Genomic DNA, 15,228 nt, shown 5'->3' on the forward strand with positions numbered 1-15,228 from the left:
AATTATTTCCGGACCTAACTGTATAACATTGGAAAACCAATATTCACTTTTTTTAAACTTCTAGTAAGAAAGTCTGTGGATTTTCTTTAACATGTACTGAATGGGACTGCAGGGACCCCCACTGTGTTAATCCGATGGGCCATTAGTCTGACTGCAGAATCTCACAGAAATGTTGCAGCTTTTCCTGTGAGATAGCCGCAGTATTTTCCCAGGCAAGTCATCGGATACTGGTGGCTGCATCTGTATGCGACTCTAGTGAACTTGATTACATGTGCAGTACTTTTTGTTGCAAGTTAATGGCTTTTGAGGTTCAATGACTAGACTACAGTACATATCTTTAATTCAGGAAAAGCAGCAAAAAATGAACTTGAGGTTATATGATTCATTAAATCACAACCGTCTTTGTCTGAGCCAATTCTTGATTGGGGAAGGGAACTGGCTTTTCAAATGCAACAACAATAATGTTAAATAACTCTCAGTATAATTGAATTCCCTTTTACTTCAGTATTTCAGTACAGATTATAGGTTTTTAAAGCATTGCAATAAACTGATGACATTGATTATATTATTAGAATCTGGATGCTGAGCTACGATAATCGATTACTCAAGTTTGTCATTATTAACTATTGACATTGTACGTGACCCTGTATGTTAATGACATGGCAAAATCACTCTGACATACAGTAGTATTATGATTATACACTATGGAAAATGAATTGGGCAGATCATTGTTGGACTATTATTTGTATTATTATAATTTATCAATAACATGCTAACATATTATGTAGAGCAGTGCAATAGGGTTGAAGGACAAAAAACAATAAGATAGCAAACATTAACATACATTGTTACAGTAGGTAAGGCGTGCCATGCCCCAAGGAGCTTGCAATCTAAAAGAAAGGGTAAATGGAAAGATAGAGTATAGGGGGATGAGAAGGTTGGTCTATTTCAGACTGTAACAGAGCAGCTTTAACATTAGCAAATAGCAGCAAATGACTGACACCCTTTGGCTGCCACCTTTGGGGTGACAAAGATGTAAACTGAAGGAGGTTCATAATGAATTCAGCTGTGCTATTCAAGTCCTGTAGTCCAGAGCAATGCAGATTTCAGAGGGCGGGGTTCACGAAAGACAGCAAGCAATCCCAGATGTTAACCCTTAGCTTGCTGATCCTGTGCAGAGTAACGCAGCTTTTGGGGAATCCTTTAGACAACTGTCTTTGGAACAATGTAGATTTTGGCAGAAGAAAAATCTGGATATTATACTACTGGTACATTGATGTATCAAAAGAAAGTATAGAAGCTTACTTGGATACATATATTATACACCCTAAATGTACTAAAATGCTTTAAAATGCTTGCTGGGGCAAGGAGTTATGCCAACTGGCAGAGGACCAGCTTCCCATTTGCAACTTATTGCTGTAAAATTTCCATACACTTCCCTGGAGTGCAATGAAAAGCTCTGTAAAGTGATACTTTTGGCTTCGAAGAACCAAGAGCACAGAGGAATTCTTGCCGAGGAATAGAATAGATTCTTATTTTTTAGTTGAGCTACTTTTTCCTTGGAAAAATAGATGTATAAAAATTTTGTTAGCAGTATATATATCATATTTTTGGGGGTATAAAATATCACTCTGAGACATTAGGCAATTTAAGTTGGTCAGGGTAATGGCAGCCAGAAATGTGCTTGAGACTTCAGCTTTAAGGGACATATGGATAATGATATGTATTCATTTAAAGATATTTCATGTGTGATAATTTTTTCAGCTCTTAAAAATACATTTCGAAAAATATTTAATAAATACATTGAAATACATGGTCTGTAAAACAGAATAGAGGATGTAGTTGTTTAATAATTAAATAAGTGTAGAATCTTGCGTCTGTAACAAGACCAAAAAAAATTTCTATCTATCTATCTATCTATCTCTCTCTCTATGAGAAGAAGTAGTAGGTTTAGTATGAACTATGACGTAGTTGCAGTAAGCAATGAGTAACAGAGTTTATTTAATGATTGTATATTCCAATTAAATTTGTCCAGGTTCACAAAGAATGTATTGAATATTTTAGATGTCTTGAAACTGATTATGTTTAGGGTCAAACAGAAAGAAAATAATTCAAACCCCTCCATAAATACATGTGAAAATCAGCACCTTCCATCCTTGTGAAAAGCGGAACATTGCATTTTCTATGTCCACTGGTGATTTTCCGTCTCTCCTACCCCTTCTGCGCATGCGCGGACTCAGCCGTCCCCCTTCTGCGCATGTGCGGACATGGCGGCCCCCTTCTCGATATCGCTGTATTGGCGGATCACCGAGAAGCGGGGCCATACTGTACATACATTTTTTTAAAGTGTGGGAGCACCTTATACTAAAATGTTAGTTTAAACTTGGCCTGAAAGTCAAGATTTATATAAGTAGTCATGCCTGTACCAATCACATTCAAATATACTCAACATTTATGAACAACTTTCTATCAGTATTGTCACTGAGATTATTAATGTGCATTGTTATTTGTTAGTAAATAAGAAGTTTTCAGACTACTGAATATAAAAACAGTAGTGAAGGTTGGCCACATTAATAAGAATGAAGGTAGCAGAATATATTATTATGAGCAATGTGTAAACCAAAATAAATAAATAAAGTATAATCAGTGTCTATATTAAATTTAATATGTATCACTTATTTTGCCTCTTCTCTTGATTGTTAGTATTTTATTTATTTATACAATGTTTTACCAGGAAGTAATACATTGAGAGTTACCTCTCGTTTTCAAGTATGTCCTGGGCATAGAGTTAAGACAAATTATACATGGTTACAAATATAATTACATAAATGAACAGGGTGTACATTATATACAAGACAATGCATGCACAGTATAAGCTGCCTCTGGTTTCCCTGTAGGCGTCGAGCTGCTAGTATCCTCCATACGACCGGAATTACTTGGCACAAAAGGTTAGGAAGCACTAAAGTGCAATTGATACAACATAAATCTAAATAAAAGAGTAAATGAAAAACAAATTGGTAACACATTTTTTTGCAATAACTGAGGACTTGAGATACACTTGAATAGCCTGACTATTCCAACATGACTATTTTAGTAACTTCATACAATTTCTGAATGCTGGTCTATATACTGTAGGATAAATGCTTTAAAATATTTCTCAAGTACATGATAAATATATATACTGTACCGGCATTCAATCTAAAACTCAGACATTTTCAACAGAAATTAACTTGAAAATGTGCCTGTCTCATACCCTGTAATACCCTCAAATAAGGAATCAAAAGGTAATGAAAAAGGTAATAGGGTTTGGAAACCAATTCATTTTTTTTGTTCATTTGTTGATTAATGATTACACATTAAACATTAAAGCTTAAAGTAATTAGCCATAGATTTTTTACATCTCTGGTCTTGGTGGTGGTGATCTGACAGTGGAACAAACTTGCTGTTTCCGGCACTCAAGTGTACAGTATATACTAATAGCCAATTCCAAGATACTACACATATCTGTCTTCAAAAATAAAATTAAATATAGAATGGTACTAATTGTAAATGTGTCATCTTATGACAGATATGTGTAATCTAATCATATGATATAATTAGAAATAAAAGTACATGTAAAAATATGATGATGATGATAATAACAATAATTAAAATAACACATATTAACGAGTAATGGTGATTTATATAAATATATATTAAAAACTCTCAATACGAGTAAAAAGGACAAAATGCACCCCCCTTACAGGATTCTCTAAATAATCCATCTACTGTAAATTCATCCATAACATAATTTCTGAAAATGGAAATTGTAAAAGAGAGGGGAACAATAAATTCAATGTAGTAGTTTTAAATAAATTAATTGTGATTATTAGGTGGTAAATATTTTACTAACCTATATTATTCAATACGGGTCTTGTATAACTCTGGTGTTTGTTTTTCCCATCAATTATCTTTTTACTCCAACCATAAAATATGAAAAAGGGACAAACATACAGAAAAAAAAGTCTATAGTTTGTATGCAAGATCCAATATTTCATTGCCACCATTACAATCTGCTAGTAGTGAGGAGATCACCAGAAAAACCATGATTATGTTGCATATTATATTATACTATATTTGTTTAAGAGTTGAGAGAAAATTAGCCGTGCTGCATGCATGAAAGCCAAGTTGAAGTCTGAACAGAACAGTAGAAGAAGTATGTTTTCCACTCTTGTGATATTGTTATTATCATGTACAAAAACACTAATCACAGCTAGAGTAAGGTAACAGGAAAAGCTCTCAAAACAGAAAGTTGAGTAGTATATGAAATTTTGCCATAAACAACATGGACTTTTAAACTTTTATTTGATTTTTTCTCTAACAATTTTTTGGAGAACAAAACCTACAGATGTAGCAAAATGTACTGTCCTCGGTGCCATGATTTTCACTCCTCTGGTGCGGCTGCAGTGTGGCTACAACTCTTGTACACTAGGATTAACTCTGAGGGGTTCCATGCTTCTAAATGGAACTGGGCAGCATTGATTCTTTTACGCCATCTGCTGGGAGAGAGACTATTGATACTCACTTTCTGGATCAGTTGAGCAGCCATGTCCCCAACTCTCTGCCTGGAGCAATGTCCCTGCAGTGCACCTAAGATGCAAAGCAGTATTTCCTTCCTCCTGGGTGACATATAGGCCATTAAATTGGGTTCAACATCATAAGGGGGAGGCTATATGGCCATACTTGAATATCTACATCATCAAGAGAGCTGGACAATGTTATGTGTCCTGTCCAGTCCCCATGATGATGTGATGTAGATGATCAAATATGAGATAGAAGAAAAAAATCTACCGTCTCATGACTGATTAAATCCACCTCAGGTGCACGTTCATCGCAGACCAAGTGTGCGCAGCAGTATACAAAATCTCCCTATGAGAAGGAGAAGAACGACACTCCAGAGGAGTTGTCAAAAAAGTATTCCAAAAAGATTTATTAAAACATGATCGATGTTCCAGTCATTAACTTAGACCTTTGTCAAGATGATAAAACCATGGATACTATCTTACTTAAATACCCTTGAGTGGTGGCGTGTTTGTGTATGATGTAAAAGGTAACGTGTTTCATGGCACCAAATGTGTAAAAAGGTTGCTAAGCAACAAATGTAAACACAAAGTAACAACACCTTTTTGGAAATTAATATCTGTGTTAATAAGTGCTGACAGGGTGTATAAAAAAGTGTCTCTTTAACCTAAAGATTGATATAATTGCAAAAAGTGCATACAGATCCAGTGGCCATTATCCGATCATTTCTCGGGCCAGTTTTAGTGAAGTCTGCTGTATTCCCTGTGGCATTCACTTGTTAATCTTTCGTGAAGGCTGGCAATCACACCTCTGTTTACCATAGTTTATTTCCTTGATTACCTAGTTTCTGATTTGTTTGGGTGCAGTTCTGAGCGTATCCGCCAGATGGCAAAGGTGAATCCCTTTGCATAGACTATACAGTGGCTAGTCAATGTGCAGGTGTTTAAAAACCAGATCAAAACAGTGTCCATTACAGTGATCCATTGTAAATTGACCTTGGTCGCTGAATACGTTATCAAATTTTGGCGTTTCATAATTAAAATCTCAAAACAAAATGTTGTGGACATTATTTTACATTGCTACAGCTACAGCGGCCGTTACTCAAAAAATAAAGTGCCGATTTTGTGTGCTCTGCTGTACTCCATGCAGCATGAACGCTGCCAATCGCCCCAGGCACCCGCGCTTATCGCGATTGCTTTGTTGAATTTCATGGATTGTGTTTCTTTGGGTGCAATGAAATGAATTCATTGCAATGTGTACAGTACTGTGCTACTGTGCTACGGTGTCAATTTAAGGTGTTTAAAAAACAGAACTCTAAAATGCCATTTGTACACTCGCCGCACTCGCGTCTTAAGGCGGTAACGTTGGAAGACATCCCGCGTCATGACATCAGTATTCAGATGTACACAACACGTGAAGTGTTTGAATAATGGCCGCTGCAGCTGTATGCCTGCGGAATTGCTTAATGAACATACACTAAACATGTCAATGCCTTATACTAAACCGGACTGCAGTTATGAATATTTTATTTGTTTCTGCAATTAATACTGGAACAGATAAGAAGGCGACTTTAGCAGAGAAATACTGTATGGCTACATCATTGACAATTATGATTTCTTCAAATTTTCACCAAATCAACGTGGGTGGAATAATTCCATAAGGCAAACTTTAACTATGAATGATTGCTATTTTTGCTCAGCCCCTCCTCCGGGAAGTACCAGAGGTTACTTGTCAGTGCTTCCAGCTTTTGCCGGTATGTTTAATCATGGCGATTTCAAAAGGACACAAGTTGTGTTTAATCCATTTAAGACTTGTACTTCCTGAACCTGCAATGTTCCACCACTGGTATGCCAATATGATAGCAGTAACAGGTCAACCGCCACTGAAAACCTGGTGAACCTCAATCCTTGCTACCTGGCCCCCGCCTGATTACCAGCTTCAGCAGGCACCTGTCAACCTTAATGCAGACTACATGAGTGACCCCATCTTGTACGCACAATAAACCTCTGACATTTGGTCATCTCCACCCGGTTGGCAAGGTTTATAACGAAGGTAAATATAATGTACTATACAGTAGTAACTTTAATTCCCAAAGACACAACAGTATAGTGTATGCCTGCCAAAGCCTGTCAATGCATGTACACATGTGCACTAGAGCATGACTTTACACATGCGCACTACCGGAATTTATAGCATCATTTTTTTCCAGAAAAGAAACTTTGAAATCGAGTGTCAAAAGATAAGAATGAAGTTCAATGGAACTCTAATATCGCTTTTTTTAAACATTGACTTTTTTTACCTTTATACAGTCAGTATTACCCGCTTTACGTTCTCTGTGTTATGCAGCAAGTGTGGTCACGACGCCTGCTATACAACATGGAACAGGGGGGAGAGTTTACGGTTACTCAACTGAGGTCTCTCCGCTATACACAGAGAGAACTCAAGGGTTTACAGAACCAGTGAGTTCTCTCCCCCCACAGTTATCTATATCATTCAGTTCATACTGATCTAGCAGGCTACCCCATCACCCCACATCTACTTGGCTGACATATGCTCTACTTTACAAATCGCCTGATTACTCAAGCTTCCTTGGTTTCTTCATCATTACTGGACTTTATGGTTACATACATTTGATTGGCTTCATGCATTGACTATGTTCACAAACTTTTTTGTAGCACCACTGGGGATCAGTGTCCAATTTTTTCTCCCACATATTTGGTATGCAGCTTTTGCCATGACTACCGTTTATGCTGCAGTGTAGTTTCAGCAACTGCCACTTTGTAATTCAATCATCTATTTTCAACGATTAGGCCATCGTGATATTTTCCAGCAACTTACTTATATAGTATTTTTAATAGAGAGTTCATGAATTTTGCTAACAAAAAGTTTCAATTCAAAATAATTCATACTGTATGACTAAAAGAATTGCACTTATTTTCAAAAATGTAGCAAGACAGTCATATGTGTTGCCACCGCGAATCAATTATTTCTTCTAAAATGTACCATAACAAAATCACATAGTTCATATTGTAGGGCACCTGTTGCTTTGGTATACCAATCTATCAGGAATGCCTTATCCTCTTGATTGTGCCTTTTGTGTCATGATGCAGTTTAAGTATAAAAGCATATTTGAGGAAAACCAATGTATAAATAATGAAGGAAATGGTGTTGTTCCACTGTATCGGGACTGTGTTCTTGCTAGTTCAGAGTTTAATAGTTCCCCAGTATCTCAATACAGAAATGTATAGAACTTGTAGAAAAAGTACACGAAATCTGAAGTAACGTCTTTTAAAAGCCAAAAAAAATGTTTTACGCGGATATTAGCCAAATCCACATGCAATAATACACATATTTAATGAGTTTGGTTATGGAATTAATTACGCGTCTGAATGTGAAAGACATTTTTGGGGGGGCTTCAAACCAATGCAAGTGATTATTTTATGTTTAACTGTTTGCTGCATTCTTGAGCTCAAATTAAAAATACATACATAGTTGATTCAAAAGTCTTTGCAATGGGAATAGGTGATCCACATAGCTTTTTACTGTATATTCTAATTCAGTTCATTTTTATTTTACATTTTCTATATTTTAAATATTTAAATATTTCTCATAAACAATTATACTGTTCTGTATAATTTGATATTTGGATTAAAGCAGCAGTCTTTTATAATTGTTATTTTTTTACATTTACCTGAACCAGGGGGCTCTTGGAGCTGATCTGTGGACCTACAATGACTGGTATTCCAGAATGATATGTTTCTCTCCTGCAGTGCTCCTTGTAGACAAGTAGGGGTGCACAGAGGAGTCAGGTTCAAGCCCACAACTGGTAAGAACTAGAACAGTCCATGAAGCCAGCTGCCATCTTAGTTTGTGCATAAACAGGGCCACCACCAGCTTTCCCTGGGACCAGGACTAAATTTTACAGCCCTTTGATGGCTGCCTTGTGAGGCTCCCCTCCCCCGCATCTCTCACCTCCTCTCTCCCTGCTTTTTCCTCTCCGTCTTATCACACTCCTCATCCCCATGTATTACTCTCTCCCCACTCACACTCCTCCTCCCTTCCCCTTTCTTTCATTCATACACTCTCCCCCATCTATAACTCAATGTCTCATCTTTTCACTCAATCCCCCCCCCCCCACACAATTCCTCCCCCCACACAAATTCACTAAATTCCCCACAGCTCTCAATCACACACAATTCCACCCCACACAGACATAATTCCCCCTTCCACCCCCCACACACAATTCAACCCCACACTCACATACTTCCTCTCACTCAATCCCCCACAGAAACACACACACACACACACACACACAATTCCACCCACACACACATTAGTAGCACCCCCACACACTCAAATCCACCTGCACCCCCACAGACACAATTCAACCCCCCCAAACACACAATCTCCCCCCGCATACACATACACACACACACACAATTCCACCCCACACTCATACATTTCAATTCCCACCCCACACACGATTCTAATCTATTTCCCAGCTTCTATCAATCAATCAATCAATCCCTCACTGTTCACACACACAATCCAAGCTCCCCCATCCCCATGCACACAAAATTACACCACACAAAAACAAACAATTCCACAACCCACACACATACATAATTCCACCCCACACACACTTTCACCCCCCCACACACACACACTTCTACCCTCCTCTTCCCCACACACAATTCCACCCTCCCCCACAAACACACAATTCCACCCTCCCCCCCCCCACACACTGTAATGAGTGCTCACCACAAACAAGGTGGAACCGTGAGGCTGAGGTGGGGATATTGGTAGCTACCGACCAACAAATGAGCAGCCACGTCCGGAGTGCAGAGTGGTAGTCGTGTACCGAGTAAGGGTAGAGAGGTCAGGTTGGTTGTGGTACTTGCAGTGGTCAAGGAGTGGAGATATCGGATAGTCGTTGGTGCGGTACCGGGGTTCAGGGGTATAGAGAGTAGAATAGTTGAGTCCGTAGCCATGGTCCAGGGGACAGAGAAGTCAGGAGTCCGGGTGCAAGCTGAGGTCAAAACAACAAGGATCAAAAAGACAAGGCAGGGCTGCAGGAAGCTTGAGGTAAGCACAAATCACAAGAGATTATGCTGAGCCAGTTTTCAGAAGGGTTGGCTGAGCATTTAAAGGACAGTTAGCCAATGGTGAGGCAGCACACTGGTGCAAGGTAACTGATAGCAGGACAGCCCACAGCTGCTGGGTAATGCAATCACAGGTACGATGTGTACCGATAGGCAGGGGTGGAGTCAGTAGCAGCTGTGGGACAATGGATGCAGTTAAACCCGTGTTTGCCTGTTTCCGCGCGATGTCTGTGCGTAGAGGGTGCGCGCTGTGCGCTGCCCATGTCGTCATGGGGGTGGAGCCTGGAGACGGATCCTGCAGTGTCTCTGGTCCTAAGAATGTGGCGCATGCGCACAAGTTGCGGCTGACGTGCATCACCTGTGACGTCGCGGGATGAGTGATGGAGGCGAGGCTTCAGAGCGATCCTCACATACACACACACACACACACAAAATTCAACTCCCCACTGCCCCTCCCCCACACACAATTCTCCCCGACATACACACACACACACAATCCCCCCCTGCACATACACACAAACACACACATACACACCCAATCCACCACATACACACACACACACACACACACACACACACACACACACACACACACACACACACACACACACACACACACACACACACACACACACAGACAATTCCACATACACTTCCACCCCCACACACACACACAATTCCACTTTCCCCCACTCTATCACTCAATCCCCCACTCCTCTCACTCAATACCCCACTATCCACACACAATTCCACCCCCCATATGACACACAATTACACCACCCATACACACACACACACAATTACACCGCCTCCCCACACACACAAATACACCCCCGTACCACACACACACAATTCCACCTCCCACACACACAAAAATCCACCTCCCACACCCCCACACTTCCATCCCTCCCACACATACACACAATTCTACCACCCTCTACAAATACAATTCCACCCCCACACACACAATTCTACCTGCCCCCCCAAGCAACAAACAATTCACCCCACACACATGCAAACACACATTTGCACCCCCCTCCACACACACACCACAGTTTAACCCCTTCACACACACACAATTCCACCACTTCTCCCACACACACACTTCCACCCACCACACATACACAATTCCACCGACATACACAATTCAACCTCCCACCCCACTCACACACAATTCCACAACACCCAAACACATACAATTCCACCCCCACAAACACTATTCCACACCCACATACACAAATCCACCCCCACACACACACATAATTCCACCACCCCACACAAACACACCAACACACATCCACTCCACCCCACACACAGACACTTCCACTCCCCACTCCCACAACACACACACACACACATAATTCCCCCTTCCATCCACCCCCCCACACACAATTCCACACCACACTCACATGCTTCCTCTCACTCAATCCCCAACACACACACACACACACACACACACACACACACACACACACACACACACACACACACACACACACACACACACACACACACACACACACACACACACACACACACACTTCTACCCCCTCACACATACACACAATTCCACCTGCACCCCTACAGACACCATCTCACACACACGCAATCCCCCCCACACACAATCCCTCTGACAAACACACACTCCCCCTCCACACACGCACACAATCTCTTATCCCCCACACACAATTCCACCCCACACTCATAGACTTCCATTCCCACCCCCACACACTTCACCTTCCCCACCACACACAATTCTAATCTACCCCCGCCTCTATCACTCAATCCCTTACTGTCTACACACACACACAATTCAAGCCCCCCTCCCTACACGCACACAATTCCACCACACAAACACACACAATTCCACCACGCACACACATAAAATCACACCCCACACACTCACACACTTCCACCCTCCTCCTCCACACACAATAAAATCCCCACTGCCCCTCTGCCACACACACAATTCCCTCCCCCACACAAACACAAACACAATCCCCCCTGCACACACACACACACACACACACACACACACACACATACACACAAACCCAATCCCCCACATACACACACACACACACACATTTCCACATACACTTCCACCACCACCCCCACACACACAATTCCACTCTCCCCCACTCTATCACTCAACCCCCCACTATCCCCCCACACACACAATTCTACATTCCCCCCCAAGAAACAAACAATTTGACCCCACACACATGCAAACACACATTTCCACCCCCTGCACACATACCCACAATTTCACCCCTCCACATACAATTACTCAACCAACACAATTCTACACCCTACCCCACTCACACACAATTCCACCACACTCAAACACACACAATTCCACCCCCCAAACACACTATTCCACCCCCATATACACAAGTCCATCCCCACACACACACATAATTCTACCACCCCACACACACATCCACCCCGCCCACACACAGATTCTTCCACTCCCCATCCCCACAACACACACACATAATATCCACCCCCACATTAATCAACCCAGCCACAATAAACACACACACACACACACAGTTACACACACTTACGTTGGGGGTGGAAAGCCTTCCTTGCCAGTGGGAATGATGCCTGGCATGACCACTGGGGGAAGCAGCAGCAGCAACTGCGGCCTGGCAGCAATCTGAAGCATGCCAACTGGGTGCCGAAGTTGGGCCCAACCCTTGGCTGTGTCCAACTACAGCATCGGCCGGGCTCCCCATAGACACTGGGGCTGAGACAGTTGTCCTAGCTCTAACCCCCTGTCGGTGTCCATGTGAATAAAACCCCACCCAGTCTGTTAGTTCTTTGCTTGTCAACTTTCTGTTTACAGGTCTGGAGTCAGGTTATTCTTTGTTCTCTAGCACTGCTTCTTTACCTGTCCTTTTTTTATCATGATTATATTTCTGCAGATTTACAGTTTTCTTCTGGTTGTTGTCTTGTATTCCCCTTGCACTATTTTTCATCTGTTTATTATTTGTCCCCTGCTACCATTTGTTTGTCCGTTTATTTCCCTTAGTACTATTTTCTCCCGTTCTTGTTTATACCCTTAGCTACTATAGCCTTTTGCTTGTAGCTCAGCACACTCCATTTTGTTTTCCCAGTCTTATTTACTCTACTATAACATTAAACCCTGCCCATTTTAACGTAATTTGGTCTGTGTCATCAATGTCATCAGCAATTGATTCAACTGTATAAATAAGTAAATCATGTGTTCTGTACACTCTGCTGTACATTTCTGCTATGCCTGAACAGAGCATATACAGTAGAACTAAGATTTATAAAAAGGCAGCATAAAAATTCCATTTGCCTCTAGGCTTTCCATTCTGTTCAGAGATGACCACATCAGATTTAAATCATATACCGGTAATAAATAGTTTTTAAGTTCTTGATGATGTTACGTTTATCACGTTGCTTCTTTTTGGGAGGGAAGTGAGTGGGATGGTTATGTACACTTCAGATAACAAGGTATTCCACATAAATGCAATTTAGTTAATGCAATATTGTATTTTTACAGCTACTCAATGGACATCCATGGACACACATACAAATAATTGATGTACAGTATGTAGCAAACATAACAGAATCTAAAAAAATTATTGTAATTACCAGGGCTCGACAACTAAGAAAAAACCCACTCGCCACCCCCAAATGTAACTTGCCCCGCCCCCCAAAAAAAACCTCCCTCATCCTTACCCCCCATGACTCTTACCTGCGGCGGGTTCCAGCTGCGGGGTCCGGCAGCGTGGTGTGGTGATCTCTGTCTTCTCCCGTGCAAATTGTGCTCATTACGTGCGGAAGTTTATACCAAGTCCTCTGGTCCCGCCTCTGGGTTGCGCCAGTGCAGGGGCATCATCGGCAAATCACGTGCACGCGGGACGCGCGATCTACGTGCGCAGGTACCGCATCACTAGCCTCCGCCTGTAAGTCCTCCCACAGCTGTCTCCTGCACCAATTGCAGCAGGCATTCCTGACACGCCTCCTCTTGCCTTGTCCCATTGGTTCCTGTTTGCCTTATATGCTCAGCCATTTCACTGGTTCTTCGGCTGAGCATAAACCTTCCTACTAGCGAAGTGTTCACTGCTGTCTTTCCTCCACAGTCTTGTTGTGCTTCCAGATACTTGCTCCTGAGCTTGCTTTTCCTCCAGACTCCGCTCTTCTGTTCTCCTGACCTTGGCTATGTACGACCATCCACACCTCTCCATTCCAATCCTGGCTAGCTCCTCGATGAACCACTCCTCTCCAATACTGACCTCGGCAAAGTACCATGATGATCCGCCTCTCTCCAATACAGACCACGACAAAGTACCTCCTACGATCTGCTACTCTCCAACACCAACCTCAGCAAGTATTACTGACCATCCAGACCTCTCCTACCCCGACCCGGCTACCTCGACCAATCTACACTTCAGATGCTCCCACGCGGCTGTGGGTTGGTGTTATATCAAATCCCCATCTTGACCTCGCGGTCACGCCTTGTTTGTGGTGACCACTCCGTTACAAACACAGATATATTAATAACCTTCATCTGGTGCCCCTTGCCAATACTCAGTAAGTTAAAAAAAATTGCTGGTTAAAATTGTCACCATTCATTATTATTTATTATTATATATTTATAAAAGGAGCTACAGTAGATCACAACTGGGGAATTACAGACCTGGAAGCCTGACTTCAGTACTGGGGAAGCTACTTGAAGGTTTACAGTAATATGAGATAATATTAAAATATACTGTAGGCAGGTCCCCCTCTTACCTCCGGGCTGCGTGAGGCGACTGGCTGCCAAGATGGCATCGTTGGGGATTGCGTGTTGTGCCGGGAGGTTGCTGCAGTGCAGGGAGAAGGCGAGCGGGTCGCCGGTGTTTGCCGAGGGTGCCGCCATATTGTTTTGTGCCGCACAGAAGCAGTTGCGCATGCACAATAGGTCTCCAAGTGCGACGGCCATCTTTCTAGACCCGCGCATGTGCAATAGGTCCTGTAGGATTGCACTTTTGGGTAGGTCCTGACATTGGGGTCAAAGGACATCAGTGTATTGGTGCCAAGCACCCTATATACTTTTGGAACACTCATTGGTGATACAGGGCTGGGGCTATTATACTGTGTAGTACAGGGTACTGTTATAGTGTGTTCAGTAAAGGTTGTTATTATATACCTGAGTGTGTGTATTATTGGTATTGTTCCTGTAAGAGGCTTATCCCACCATGGTGGGATCCCTTGCAGGTGGCGGCACTGCACCGAGATGAACCAGAATCACCCCAGGCTCATAGTGTTGGCGGCTCAGGTCTCCTGGTTGCCAAACAGATAATAGAAGCATTGGTAGTTCCTTCTCTGGTTCGGGGGAACAAGGGCTACAATACCTAATGGAAAACAAAATTATTAGTAATAGCCAGCATGGATTTATGAACAAACCTTATTTATTTCTTTTTGGAGGTAAGTAGGAATTTAGACCAGGGTAATGCAGTTAATGTGGTCTACTTAGATTTAGCAAAGGCTTTTGATACGATTCCACACAAGGTTAGTGTTCAAAATAAAGCAAACGTACTCGGCAATG

Source organism: Ascaphus truei, chromosome 2 (genome assembly GCF_040206685.1).
Source record: "Ascaphus truei isolate aAscTru1 chromosome 2, aAscTru1.hap1, whole genome shotgun sequence".
Taxonomy (NCBI): domain Eukaryota; kingdom Metazoa; phylum Chordata; class Amphibia; order Anura; family Ascaphidae; genus Ascaphus; species Ascaphus truei.